Source organism: Cyprinus carpio, chromosome A15 (genome assembly GCF_018340385.1).
Source record: "Cyprinus carpio isolate SPL01 chromosome A15, ASM1834038v1, whole genome shotgun sequence".
Taxonomy (NCBI): Eukaryota; Metazoa; Chordata; class Actinopteri; order Cypriniformes; family Cyprinidae; genus Cyprinus; species Cyprinus carpio.
Window position 1 is genome coordinate 2765988 of NC_056586.1, and position 13435 is coordinate 2779422.

Genomic DNA, 13435 nt, shown 5'->3' on the forward strand with positions numbered 1-13435 from the left:
GCTCCCAACCCAACTTTGAGAATAGATTAACGGCGATATTTTTTTTAATCGCCCGATAAGAGTGTCACGTTAACGCAGCACGTTAACGCCGATAACGGCCCACCACTAGATTTCTGTCATACATTCTCAACTATTTTTTCCCTGAGGTCAACTTAGACAGGGTTTTTTTGACATTTCTCATCATGACCATGGCCATTTTTCACCTGCTTATTGAACTTTAGAGCAATACTGTGCTTTTATTGCTGTGCCTTTGAGACGTCTATGCAAACCTGTCATTTTAATATTATTTATGTGCTATAATAGTACTCATTCATTTTGAATGAGCTTTTTTTATTTCATTTGTTTAGGTTCTAGTAATTTTGTTTTTGTCATTTATATCTTTATATCTTTCAGTTAGTTGCCAATGTCACATTTCAATGTCAATTTCTGAATTTTAACAGTTTTAGATTTAGTTAACAATAACAACAGAATCAGAATTAGCTTTATTCGCCAGGTGTGTGCAAACACACAAGGAATTTTTTTGTTGTTGTTTTTGTTTTTTGTTTTTAAGGTGCTCCTGGTACATACATACATACACATCTGACATGAGAACAGAAAAAACATTTAAATAGTGCCTTTGAGACTTACACAGAATTTTGCTGTTTAAACATAAGCTATGGGTTAGTTTGTATTGCTTCATCCTTCAATAACAACCTCTTTGCAAAGTCTGGATGACATTGTGAGTAATCACAGGAATGTTTTAATTATTTTTGTAGTTTTTACCCCAGTTGTATATGCAAATATATCCTGTTTACATAGATACAGTGCCCTCCACTAATATTGGAACCCTTGGTACATATGAGCAAAGGTGGCTGTGAAAATAAATCTGCATCATTTATCCTTTTTATAATTCTAACCTTTCATTGAAGTAAAACAATGGAAAGTGGGGGGTCTCATTATAAAAATAAATGTTTTCTCACAGTTCCGTTGCCCTATTGATTTATAGCGTCCTTTTCTCAGATAACAGCTCTGAGGTTTTATATTTACAGTGAGTTTGGAGAAACTAGATTTAGTTTATAGATTTCTAACAGAGGGTGGTCCGGTTTAGATTTTTTATCTGCCCTTACCAAAAAAGTAGTATACTTTCAAGAGTTTATTTTATTCAAAATATACTTAAAGTAAAAGTTCAGAGTATATTTGAGGCTTTTTGTAAGTATAGAGATCTAAGTATACTTAAATAATCAATTTTAAGTATATTTCTGAGAAATTACATAAAAGCCCCATTTCTGAAGAAGTACATAAAAAGTAAACTAAGCATACTTTCCTATTTTAGTTTAAAAGAAGTATACTAATAGCCACTTGAATAAACTTCCTTTTTTAGTAAGATGATGATATATTTGATAGAATCTGCATGATGCCGTAACATCTGAACAAGATGTCCAGGACCTCCAGCAGAAAAAACAGGCCCACAACATTATAAAAAAAATGTCAATATGAATGGGAATATACTTCGAAGATGTTTTACTCATAAGAATTTCTGAGGGGTGCCAATAATTGGTAGCAAACATGCATTTTAGAAAAACAGTTATTTTTCCCCACACATTAAATTGTTTTACTTTAATGGAAGGTTAGAATTTCAGAAATTTTTTTTTGAATGAAAGATCAAAAAAGTTAAACTATGCAGATTTATTTTTCACAGCTTGTAGCTTGCTCATATTTTCCAAAGGTTATTACTTAATTTTGTTTAGTTGGGGCACTTTGTGTGTGACTTTCCATACCTAGGTGGGCGTTTACAGATGACTCCATGTGTGTGCGGTTTTTGCAGGACCCAGGGCTCCAGAGGCCTGTGTTGCTCCTGAACCCAGAAGCAGCTGTTGGCGGGCACGCTCAGATTAAGCGTCCTGCTGCTCCCAGTTACTGTAGTCCACTACTTGACTGTCTGACCACTCCAGACTGCCTTCTAGAGGGAAGATCAAAACACATACACACAGGTCTAGATAAGGGAAGTCCAAATTGCGGTCAATAAAGGGAAACAAGTGATATTAATTAAACTTCTTGCCTTTGGAGTTAAAGATCATTTCAAGCCAAGCGCCCATTGGGCTACCTGTTCCTGAAAACTTTGCATGTGCTCCCTTATAAAACTGTTACGGTTTTCATGTAATGGCTGACAACAGCTTAGCTCCCACTGAAAAAAGGGAAAAACAAGATTACTTAAGTTTATTGTGTGTAATATATGTTCCTGTGCCCGATTTTGTTTGGTTTTTTCCTTTGTGTGGGCCGTTACGCTGCTGTTACACATGCGTTTGGCCTCGTGTTTAAGTTGCAGCTCATGGAGGATGAGCGAAGTGAGCAGTGATTTCTGAGAAAGGAACCCAGGACCAATTGCATACAGGCTCTGGGCTTAAAAACCTGGATGCATCTACCTCTGGTGTCACCTTCTCTCTGACACAGAAACAGAGACAAACAAAACAATGCTTTAAGAACACACCTGCAAAACTAACACACCACAGACAGATCCAAACACACACAGGTTTACATCTAAAAATAGAATACCAGCATAATGCACTGTATACACCATTGCTGTTATTGTTAACTAAAACTATTAAAAATAATTTTTGGTAATTTACTGTAAGTAGGCTTGAAATAAAATAAATGTGAACATTAGATTAAAAAAACTAAAAATGAGATGTTCTAATAATGTTGGAGGATGTTATAATAGTATATAAATAATTCTAAAATAAATCCTGATATACACTGAATATTGCCTGTTGTGATTTAAAATAGCAGAGAAATCTGTCCCTGATTAAATAATGAGTCAACCTTGGATGCATACTGCAATTTTTCTGTCAGTGTTGTGACTACTTTATTTAGAAATTCAATGCAAACACAAACCGCATATTACTCTTATGCCCACAAACAAAGTACTACATAGTATTCAGAAGCATGCTCTAACATTTTCCTACCGTGTTAATTTCACAGATGGCGTTTAATTTTTTGCATTACAAGCAGCCACAGTCCACTGGCCCCTCAACGGTCATGTGACCACATCCATACATTTGATTAGGTTCTCCATCCGCCAGTCACTGAATGCTGAGCTCCTCTTCACTAACCATGTGTAGCTCCCGAGCCTGGAAACACAAGAAGCTTTTGCTGAAGCTCTGACATGCCAGAAGAAGAAGAGACATCCAACACACACAGAATGTCTCACCCCATGGTTATGTAGTCCGATCCCAGGAGGGTTTTGCTTGAGCGATGCTGAGGAAGGAGTGTGAGGTAGGCGTGCTGCGAGGATCCGATGCCACCACTGCCAGCGTTCCATTAATAGAGTCCACACAAATACAGCGCTCCCACGCCAGTCAGAGCTTCTGCAAAAATCCGGTGCACTACCGCCGTAAAATTCTAACAGGCCATCTAATGATGAGTGAAGGGGGTCCACACACCAGGGGCAAGGCAGGGTCTGGAAACACACATGCACTGGGGAATTTAAGTGGTTCGGGGTTATATGTGTTTTTGTGTTATTTTGTGTTTATTTGTGTGAGTATGTGAATTTGAGATAGTCCTGTACCTTTATCCTTCATACGGGTGAAACCGTGACTTCTCTGCATCACACCCTCTGAGATGCCCACATGCCCATCATTAGAGGAGGACTACCATGGAGGCTTACTATGCAGTTACCTAATGGGATGTACACACACACATACACCTCAGATTGATTGGTGGATGGCTGGATTTCTAAATGATGATAGATAATGTAGACAGACAGATCCAGTACCGGGCTTTTCATTTGTCTATTTGTCCACTGGTTCTCCAGGGGTTTGGTTAGATAATAGCTAAACAAGCCGGGTTCAAACCACACCTGAACTGAGCCTGTGATTCTGAAGTGGGCCCTTACCACATAAGGGGAAACTGTTGGGCAGCAGAGTCACAAGGAATGCTGAAGAGAGAAAGAAATAGATCAAATGCAGAGCTTGAGTCTGTTTCTGATTTACACAGATAATGCAACACAAAACAAATTGAGGGGCCGTAAGCGCCACACACATTAGAACCGCGTCGATCCGTATATCCATGAAAGTTGTCTATGATTCTTATACTTGCATTTTTGTACTTTTTTTTTATTTTTTGTGTGAACTACCAATTTAATGTGTAACCTAGCCTCCCTTCTGTGGTGTGTGTGTGTCGTGGGTTTGATTTACCCTGAACCCTGTGGTTTGGCACTGTCACTAGCGTGGCTCTTTGTGTCAGACTTACTTCTTGGATGCAGATTCCCAAGTGCTACGACTCGACAGCTCCTCTCCAAACACCTTATAACACTGTTAAGGTGGGAAAATGGGAATTCAGCGATTACTGACATAAGAAACTTGTGCAGCGTGAACATTTCTGTAAAGAAAGTCATTTAAATTTTTTTTTGCTGGCTGTATTTTCTAACATTCCAAAATGAAAAAAAAAAGTAATCAAAATGTAATATCTTACTTCATTCACAAAAATAGTACATTTTGGCAATGAATATCCAATGTCACATAGAAATATGTTACATTACAAAAGTAAAATGAAATGTGATACTTTGAAAGACATACGACTGCAATTACTTTAAGTCAATGTAATCTTAAATTTCTTTAAAAATATATAAAATTAAAAAAAGTTTCTATACAGAATATAAAAACAGATTATCCAAAAAAGGTTCACAATAATCAGCATAACTACATTTGAATCCAAACTGAACTAACTGCAAAAAATAGTAGAAAAGAAAAACTTTGTTCCAGCCTTGCAAGTCTAATAATGTATAAATGCAGATGGCTGTGGGAATGAATTTTCACCTTGTGTAGAAAAGGACTCCAGCCCTGGGGACAGCCGGCAGGCATGAGAGGAGGAGCAGGTGTGGGAGGGATGGTACCCGTCACATTCACCCTCTTACACACATATGGCAGAGCGACGTGACACCTCTGGTCTGACCAGTCACCTGAGAACATTAAAGTAATTCACTAAACTCACTGCTGTTCAATCACGTATCATTCCCCAAAATAACTTCAAAAGTCTAGACAGTAAATCTGTACCCTCTTTTTAAGTTTATTTAAAATGTGCAGTCAAAGCCGGTCGCATGTCAAATTCAAGGTGGAGATGACATATTTTCTGATTCTGTATGTGTGTGTAACAGTAACCAAACCTTTGGGGGCGGGGTTTGGGCTGTTTGGGCTCTTTGCTGAGTTGAGGTGAGGGAGGCTGTCCTAGTCCCCAGGATACATAATTGAGCACAGAATGATCAGACCACCTTAATCTCCCGTCATTCTTAAAACTGTGTAAAACCAATCCACCACAGGTCATTTTTCTTCTATGGACATCTGGACACAGTCAAAGCCACACTTCTTGATTAGTATTGCAAATACATTTCATATAACTTATTAAGATTAAAGGGCATATATGTGACCCTGGACCACAAAAAAACCTATTCTGTAAGTGTCAATTTTTCTGTACTGAGGGTTATAAGGTCATCTAAGAAAACTGAATAAATATAAAAACAAATAAGCTTTCCATTGATGTATGGTTTGTTAGGATCGGACATATTTGGCTGAGATGTTTTAATTGTTTGAAAATCTGCAAGTTGAGGCTGCAAAAAATATATAAATATTGAGAGAGAAAATCACCTTTAAAGCTGTCCAAAACAAATATTTAGCAATGCATATTATTAATCAAAAATTAGCTTTGATATATGTTTTACAGTGGTGGTACCTTATAAAATATCTTCATAGAAATATGATCTTTACTTAATAATACTAATGATTTTTTACATAAAAGAAAAATCTATAATTTTGACCCATACAATGTATTTTTGGTTATTGCTACAAATATCCCCCAGCGACTTTTGTGGTCCAGGGTCTTATATAGCCTTTTAAATAAAACCCATCCTGTGGTAAAAAAATGAAATTGACAGTTAAGTTTCTTTTACTTCCAACTCCATATTACTTTCTATCTCTCTGAGTTGCACAAAATGATACTTTTTTATGGTACTCCTATACACTCTCAGAGAAAAAAAGGTACAAAATCTGTCACTGATGTTGTAATACCTTTCAAAATGTACTAATCTGTGCCCTTAGGAATAATAGTTAGTATCTTTTAAGGCTCCCAACATGCATCAGGGGTAAATAAGGTACAAAAGTGTGCCTTTTAAAAAGGTACTGCCACAGCTTTTGTACCTTACCTTTTTGGGTGAACTGATGTTTTAATTGTTAATTTAATGTAATACACATGCCTCTCAAAGGAGAGTGTTTGATTGTGTCTGCTATGTGTGCTTACCTTGCGTAAAGTGCTAACCAAAAACTGATTCTCCTTAGGAGAGTGGATGGAGACCAGGAGGCTTCAGACCAGGGGCAGATCCTCTGAGCCTGGTCCCGCATTGAGCGATGTTTGACATTTTTATGCTGGGCTCCTCGACTCCAACCCACTCTAAACCAGTGTCTTCCTGCATGGAAGTAGCATCAATAATGTCACATTACTGAGATTCAAAATCATTTTCAGCTCACAAACAAACTTGTGACTTCTTTTGATAATATTACAGTCTTATATTCACAAAGGCAAAAAAGAGTGCCCTGCGACAGACCTTCATGGCTCTCAGGTTCCTCTTCCACCTTCCCTTTCGGTATTTTTGCAGATCCAGTCTAGCTCAGACTCACGCGTGATACCAGCCAGTTGGTGTCAGCCATGTTAGCTGCTCCACACTCAGCAGACCCATAATCCCCCCCCTGCCAAAGTTCTGATACGCCACCTGAAAGAGAAAAAAAAAAAAAATAGACTTTTAAATGTTATGAATCTCTAACAAAAGCTGCTATGTAGGTACAATGTTAAAGAAAAGGAAGCACAAAACAAAACCATGTTACTTTGATATTTGCAGTAGTAGTGAAAAATCTTTTTTTATGGCAGTGGTTCTCAACCAGGGGGCCAGGGACCACTAGGGGTCATCAGCATACTTACAAAGTGCCCTCAAGATTACTTAAAATGATTTAAAATTAGACAAAACAAGTATTAAAACCTTAAAAAACTATATCAATGCATCTTCCTTATCTTGATTTACCCATTCAAATGCTTCTTTTTTATCTTTTTAAAGAATTGGGATTCTTATGGTCTTTGAAAAAGCCTGGATATATAGAGAAAGCCTGATTTAATAGTTCTAGACTTGGAAAAAGTCATAAAAATGAACTCAATAGGCATTTTTATGATGAATATAAACTTTACCAGTTATGCAAAGCTCTGAAATATTTTATTTTTGATATATTGCATAATTTTTAATAAATAGATTACATTTTTTATGAACATTTAAGTTTTGGAATTTTGAAATGTAATTATTTTAGTTATAATTAGTACATTGCTTTTTAATTAGATACTGTAACTATAACTATAATAACTATAGTAGGACTGCCCATTGATTAAAATATGTTTTGGGCTCTTCAAATATTAATATAGGGGCCTTGGACTCAAAAAAAAAGTTGACAACACCTGCTCTATGGATATTATCTAATTTTAGTGTTTTTTCCAACTTATATTCATTAATTCATTTATTTGTCATATATACTGTATGTCCACAGCCCCATGAATAATGTTCAGAAATGTGTTCCTCTTAAATTATACTGAATATCATTAATTATCATGAACTATTAATAAAATAGCCATCAATGTTATTCAAATATTAAGTATATACACATACACACTGGTGTAGTACAATGAAATACAATAAAAATGAACAGTATTTTAAGAAACTCACAGCTGACCCATCACTCCATGTCCAACTGTCACTATTCCTGCGGGAAATTCTCGATCCACAACCAGTGCTGCTCATGGTCCTCACACCTCCCTGCCCAAACAGCCAATCAGAGAGAGGCAGAGCTGTTGGAACACTGATATACCTTTTAGCAGGGGCCCACAAGAAGCATCCGGTTCAAAGTCTTAGCTTATCTGTGAAACATAAACATAACCTCAAAAGAAAATATTTTGTCTAGGTGTATCTGAGAGTAAAAACTGATGAATAAAGGAAATTTTATTAATTCTCAAACAAATCATGCCCTCATTCATTACAAACACACACAGTGCTGCTTTAGGGCTGGATTTTAGAAACTTACCCAAAAACCTCATGGAGTATGTGGAAGACATAGGTCTCTTCCTCTGGCGTGCTGAAGCTGGCGAGCTGAGCTCCATGTTTCTGGCAGAGGCTGTGAGCTTGAATCAAGTCAGTCTCTTCTCCAGTGCACCTGCATGAAAGACCTACAAAGCACTGTGATGAGCTGATACACCCAATAATTAATGATGACTTTTTATTCCCTGATATGTAAAGCCAATTAAACTTATTTTCCTAACTGTCAAAAAAAAAATAATAATAATAATAATACAAATTATTGCAGCCATCAAAGAAAAAAAAAAGGTTTTAATGCATCATTTGCCTTCTTGAGCATCAGTGAATGTTTGCAGCTTTTGTAATAGTTTTGCATGAGTCCCTCAATTGTCCTCAGTGTGAAAGATGGATCTCAAAATCGCACAGCCACAACTGGAAATCAAATATGCAGAAGATGCTGGAAAACCAAAAGAATGTGCAGGGACCTGGATGATTTTTTTTCTTGAAGAACGGTTTCTGAAATTTGGGAAGCTGAACTGCTCAGGACAAACAAGGGACTCATGAAGAACTATAACAAAACATGAAAACAGTCATGAATCATCCAGGTAACACCACAGAGTATTAAGAATCAAGGGTCATTATCAGTAAGTCATGATGTTAATTTTTATAATATCTTAATATCTTCATGCTTTATAGTCACATTCAGCAGATTAGAGCTGGGCGATAATATAATTTACATTTTGCAACAATACAAGCAATCAAGCACTTAAGATTTGCTATCTTAGTAGTAAGTATACTGGGGATAAAGTAGATAAAATAGGATATGATATAAATTATATATATACATTTATTTTGATGAGCTGGATGTTACTGAATGTCTGTGTATACATCTGGATATAATATACAGTATATTCAACTTTATATACAGGTGCTGGTCATATAATTAGAATATCATCAAAAAGTTGATTTATTTCACTAATTCCATTCAAAAAGTGAAACTAGTATATTATATTCATTCATTACACACAGACTGATATATTTCCAAATGCTTATTTCTTTTTAATTTTTTGATGATTATAAAAATGTGGGGGAGATCTACAAAGAGTGGGTTGCAGCTGGAGTCCAGTGCTTCAAGAACCACTACACATTGCCTGAACATATGCAAGACATGGGTTTCAGCTGTGGCATTCCTTGTGTCAAGCCACTCCTGAACAACAGACACCGTCAGAAGCGTCTCAAGCTCAAAAAAGGACTGGACTGCTGCTGGAGTGGTCCAAAGTTATGTTCTCTGATGAAAGTAAATTTTGCATTTCCTTTGGAAATCAGGGTCCCAGAGTCTGGAGGAAGAGAGAGAGGCACACAATCCACGCTGTTTGAGGTCCAGTGTAAGTTTCCACAGTCAGTGATGGTTTGGGGTGCCATGTCATCTGCTGGGTGTTGGTCCACTGTATTTTCTGAGGTCCAAGGTCAACACAGCCGTATTCAGGAAGTTTTTTAGAGCACTTCATGCTTCCTGCTGCTGACCAACTTTATGGAGATGCAGATTTAATTTTCTCAACAGGACTTGGCACCTGCACACAGTGCCAAAGCTACTACAGTACCTGGTTTAAGGACCATGGTATCCCTGTTCTTAGGCTCATCCAGCAAACTAGCTTGACCTTCACCCCATAGAAAAATCTATGGGGTATTGTGAAGAGGGAAGATCTGATATGCCAGACCCAAATATGCAGAAGAGCTGAAGGCCACTTCATCAGAGCAACCTGGGCTCTCATAACACCTGGAGCAGTGACACAGACTGATTTCTCTGATCATGCCACGCGCAAGATTGCCTGCAATAATTCAGGGCAAAAGGAGCTTAGTGCTGTACATGCCTATACTTTTTCATATGTTCATACTCTCTTTGCTAGTTGGCCAAGATCTCTAAAAATCCTTTCTTTGTATTGGTCTTAAGTAATATTCTAATTTTCTAAGATACTGAATTTGGGATTTTCCTTAGTTGTCAGTTATAATCATCAAAATTAAAAAGAAATAAACATTTGAAATATATGATCTGGGTGTAATGAATGAATATAATATACAAGTTTCACTTTTTGAATGGAATTAGTGAAATAAATATAATTATTGATTTTATTTTATTTTTTTGTAATTATATGATGAGTATATGTATGGGTATTGGTATTATTTTTATTTTGCAATGATATATTTAAATTACAGTTCTGCAATTTCAATTCAGAGTGGAATTTAGAGAGGCTTTTCAATTTGAATGGTGCTCAACTCAACACAACACAAACAGACACACTTTGTAACAGTAGTGGAACTTATGGTGCTTTTTCATCCCGATGGGCATGTTCCTGTTAGGGAGGCATTAGGCTGAGGAACAGGGGAGGGCTGGGTATGAGAGGGGTCTGATTCTGTTTGCAGATGTATTTGGAGGCGGACACTGGCACAGTCCTTCACCTCCCACAGACCCATGGCCCCTGCCCGCCACCATCACCACACACAACCTGCCTTTTATCTGTGCTGCAACTTCCACAGACAAAAAGCAGGTTCATCTTTAACATTTTGAAGCTACGGCTTAGCATCAAATGATAAAGGGTATGGTATAAAACTATTCAGGAGCACACACGGTCATGGCATACTCACGATCGTGTGTATTTCTCTCCACCTAGCTCATCTCTGTTCCAGTTGGTGTATGTAGGCTCCTCTCCCGTTATCCAGTGGAAGTGCCAGGGCTGTTGTCATTATACAAGCAGAACCAGAACTGATCGTCAAAGATCGTGCCGTACCTCAGGCTGCTCTGAAAGGCCTGCTCAAACCACAGAAGCAAGCTTTGTATACACCTCATAGGGTTATTTCATAATTCATCAGTTTGAGGAAAACCAGAATGCAAATCCTGTCCATGTTGCTAGGCTTGTGCCCGGTACCTGTTGTTAATGTATGATGAGGCGTAGCGTTGCTGCTAGCTTTTACATTCCTTTGCATCATTAAAGGTTAGAGATTCTTCTCCAACCTTTGACTATAGGGAAGAGCTATTGCCCATCTCAACCCTGAGTGGAAATTCGCCAGAGGCAGAGGGAGAGAGAAAGAAGTGTTCTGTGTTATAATGCATTTTATTGTTCTTGCTTGAAAAATAATTCATGGTAAATGTTTCAGTTCAGCATATTTTTTAGTCTAGTTATTTTATGCTAAATGTTAAATGCACAGTGACAACTGTAAAACATTTATGGGGGTTATAATCTGGAATTTTTTTTGTTTACATTTTCTAATTAAATGCGTGAACACCAGTCTGGATAAACCAGTCTGGACTAGCAATGAATTCATGCTGGTCTTAAAGAAAGCTGGTTCTGTAAGTAGAGTGAATTTGGCCTTTATAGAATGAGATAAATGTACAAATGGCAAAGCAATTAAATTAATTGAAAATTAATTGAAAATAATTCTCAAAAAAAAAAAAAAATAAATTACAGGAACAAAACATGCACACACGGACACCTACATGCATGCATTCATACATGGACACCCACATTTTAAGGGATGTATCTAAATTACACATCAGATCTTGGCAAGAGAGAGGCTGATAACCGGACCTGTCTCTGCGGCTGTATCTGCTTTACTGTTTAAGGTATTACAGAGAGTTAGATGTGTTCTCTCATTTGTCTGACAATGACAAACTCACTATGACTCAAATTTGGCAGCCTGTTCCAAAAATTAAGATTAAGTTGTTAAAACTAGATTTTCATCTGCAGAAGCGAGCTTACAATGCAGCAAAAGAACAGTGTTAATGCATTGTCAAAAGCCGTGAAATTTGTAGAAATCAAATACAGGGAAAAGAGGGAGGAGATTATTAATAATATCCCATGCAGATACAGTATTGTTCAAAGGTTTTTGATTAATTAACATCATTCTGACAGTTCTACAGGGATAAAGTCTGCTGAAAAAAATCCACTCTGCATTAACACATTAACACCTCACATTGACTCAAACACATATGGGTGGATACCTCAAAACCTCTCAAGAACATGTATGGCTATTTCACAAAATTATACTTTTGTCATGATTATTTTTATATTTTTGGCAGTATTTTCTTGACAGTTAAGCTCATCCTACATAACTTTGAAAGGGAATTTTTTTAAAATGTTCTTGAAAAGAGTCTCTTATCTCCCACCAAGTCTGCATTTATTTGATGGAATTACAGTAAAAAGTGTATCCAATCTTTTTTTTTTTATTATTATTATTTTTTAAATTTATTTAATATTTTTTTTATTTTTTTTTAATAAAAAAAACATTAAATAAAAAAAAAATCACAATACAATTATGAAAGTATGACTAATGATGATGACAAATGTCTTTGAAACTAAAAAGCAAGTGAAAAATTGCACTGAAAAAATAATGCATAACATTAACAGTGCTTGCATTTTGATGCTTTGTATTTTCAGGGTTTGCATTTTTTGGGGCTGAAAATCAACATAGATGTTTATTTAAGCTGTCAATATTTCAATTCAATACATTTCACACATATTTTCATAATTTTTAATTATTTAATAATTATTTAATTTATATTTTTTTTAGGGTTTTTCACTTCTGAAATATTCAATCGGTTTACAAACATGATGTATAATATTCAACAGGCAATTTTCAGTCATTCATTTCATTTTATTTCACTGCCAGTATGTATTTTCGGAAAAGCTGATTAAGACAAAAGCTATTTTAATTCAGCTTAATTCAGCATCTTCGCTGTTACTCATTTCCCCTTTTTTAATTATGTTTAATTAGGCTTTTTCTATGTTTGTAGTTTTCCCGTGTGTCCACATGTTATTTTATTTGTCTACTGATGTTGTTTTTAATTCGGTTATTTTAATCGACTCTGATTTTGTTACATGTCGTTGAGTATTAATCACCAGCACCTCTTATTTTTGGCCGTTCACTCCCTTAGGAGCATTACCCGCCAACCTACTGAATATTTTATCCACCTGGAATTTGTTGATAAATCTGTATTGTTTTCAAAAAATTGAAGGGAGGTGGATGCCCACCCCACCCCAAAGGATCCAAGGCCCAGGCTTCAGCTGGCTGCGTGTTCAGCTCCTCAACTTCACACTGGGCTCCTCGAAAGCGCTAAAGCAGGCAGAGGCACCACACATCTCTCAACCTCAGACCCTATATTTCTATATCCTGTAGCATAAACCGTAACCTCTAAAGGTTAAAAACAGCCCTATATATCTGATTGTCACTTAAACCCTTTCCCAGAAGATCCACAACGCTCACTGGCCTATTTTTAATAGTATTAAAAAAGAAGACTATCCGCTAGGCATCATATTTACCACAATTAAAAAGCACATGCTCAGCTGTTTCTAAAAAATTACACTG

General features: G+C 36.6%; 1 pseudogene; it reads right to left on the minus strand.

Annotated features, from left to right (window-relative positions):
• LOC122134580 overlaps nt 1–13435 on the minus strand; it is a 60506-nt pseudogene that overhangs the window by 2006 nt on the left and 45065 nt on the right.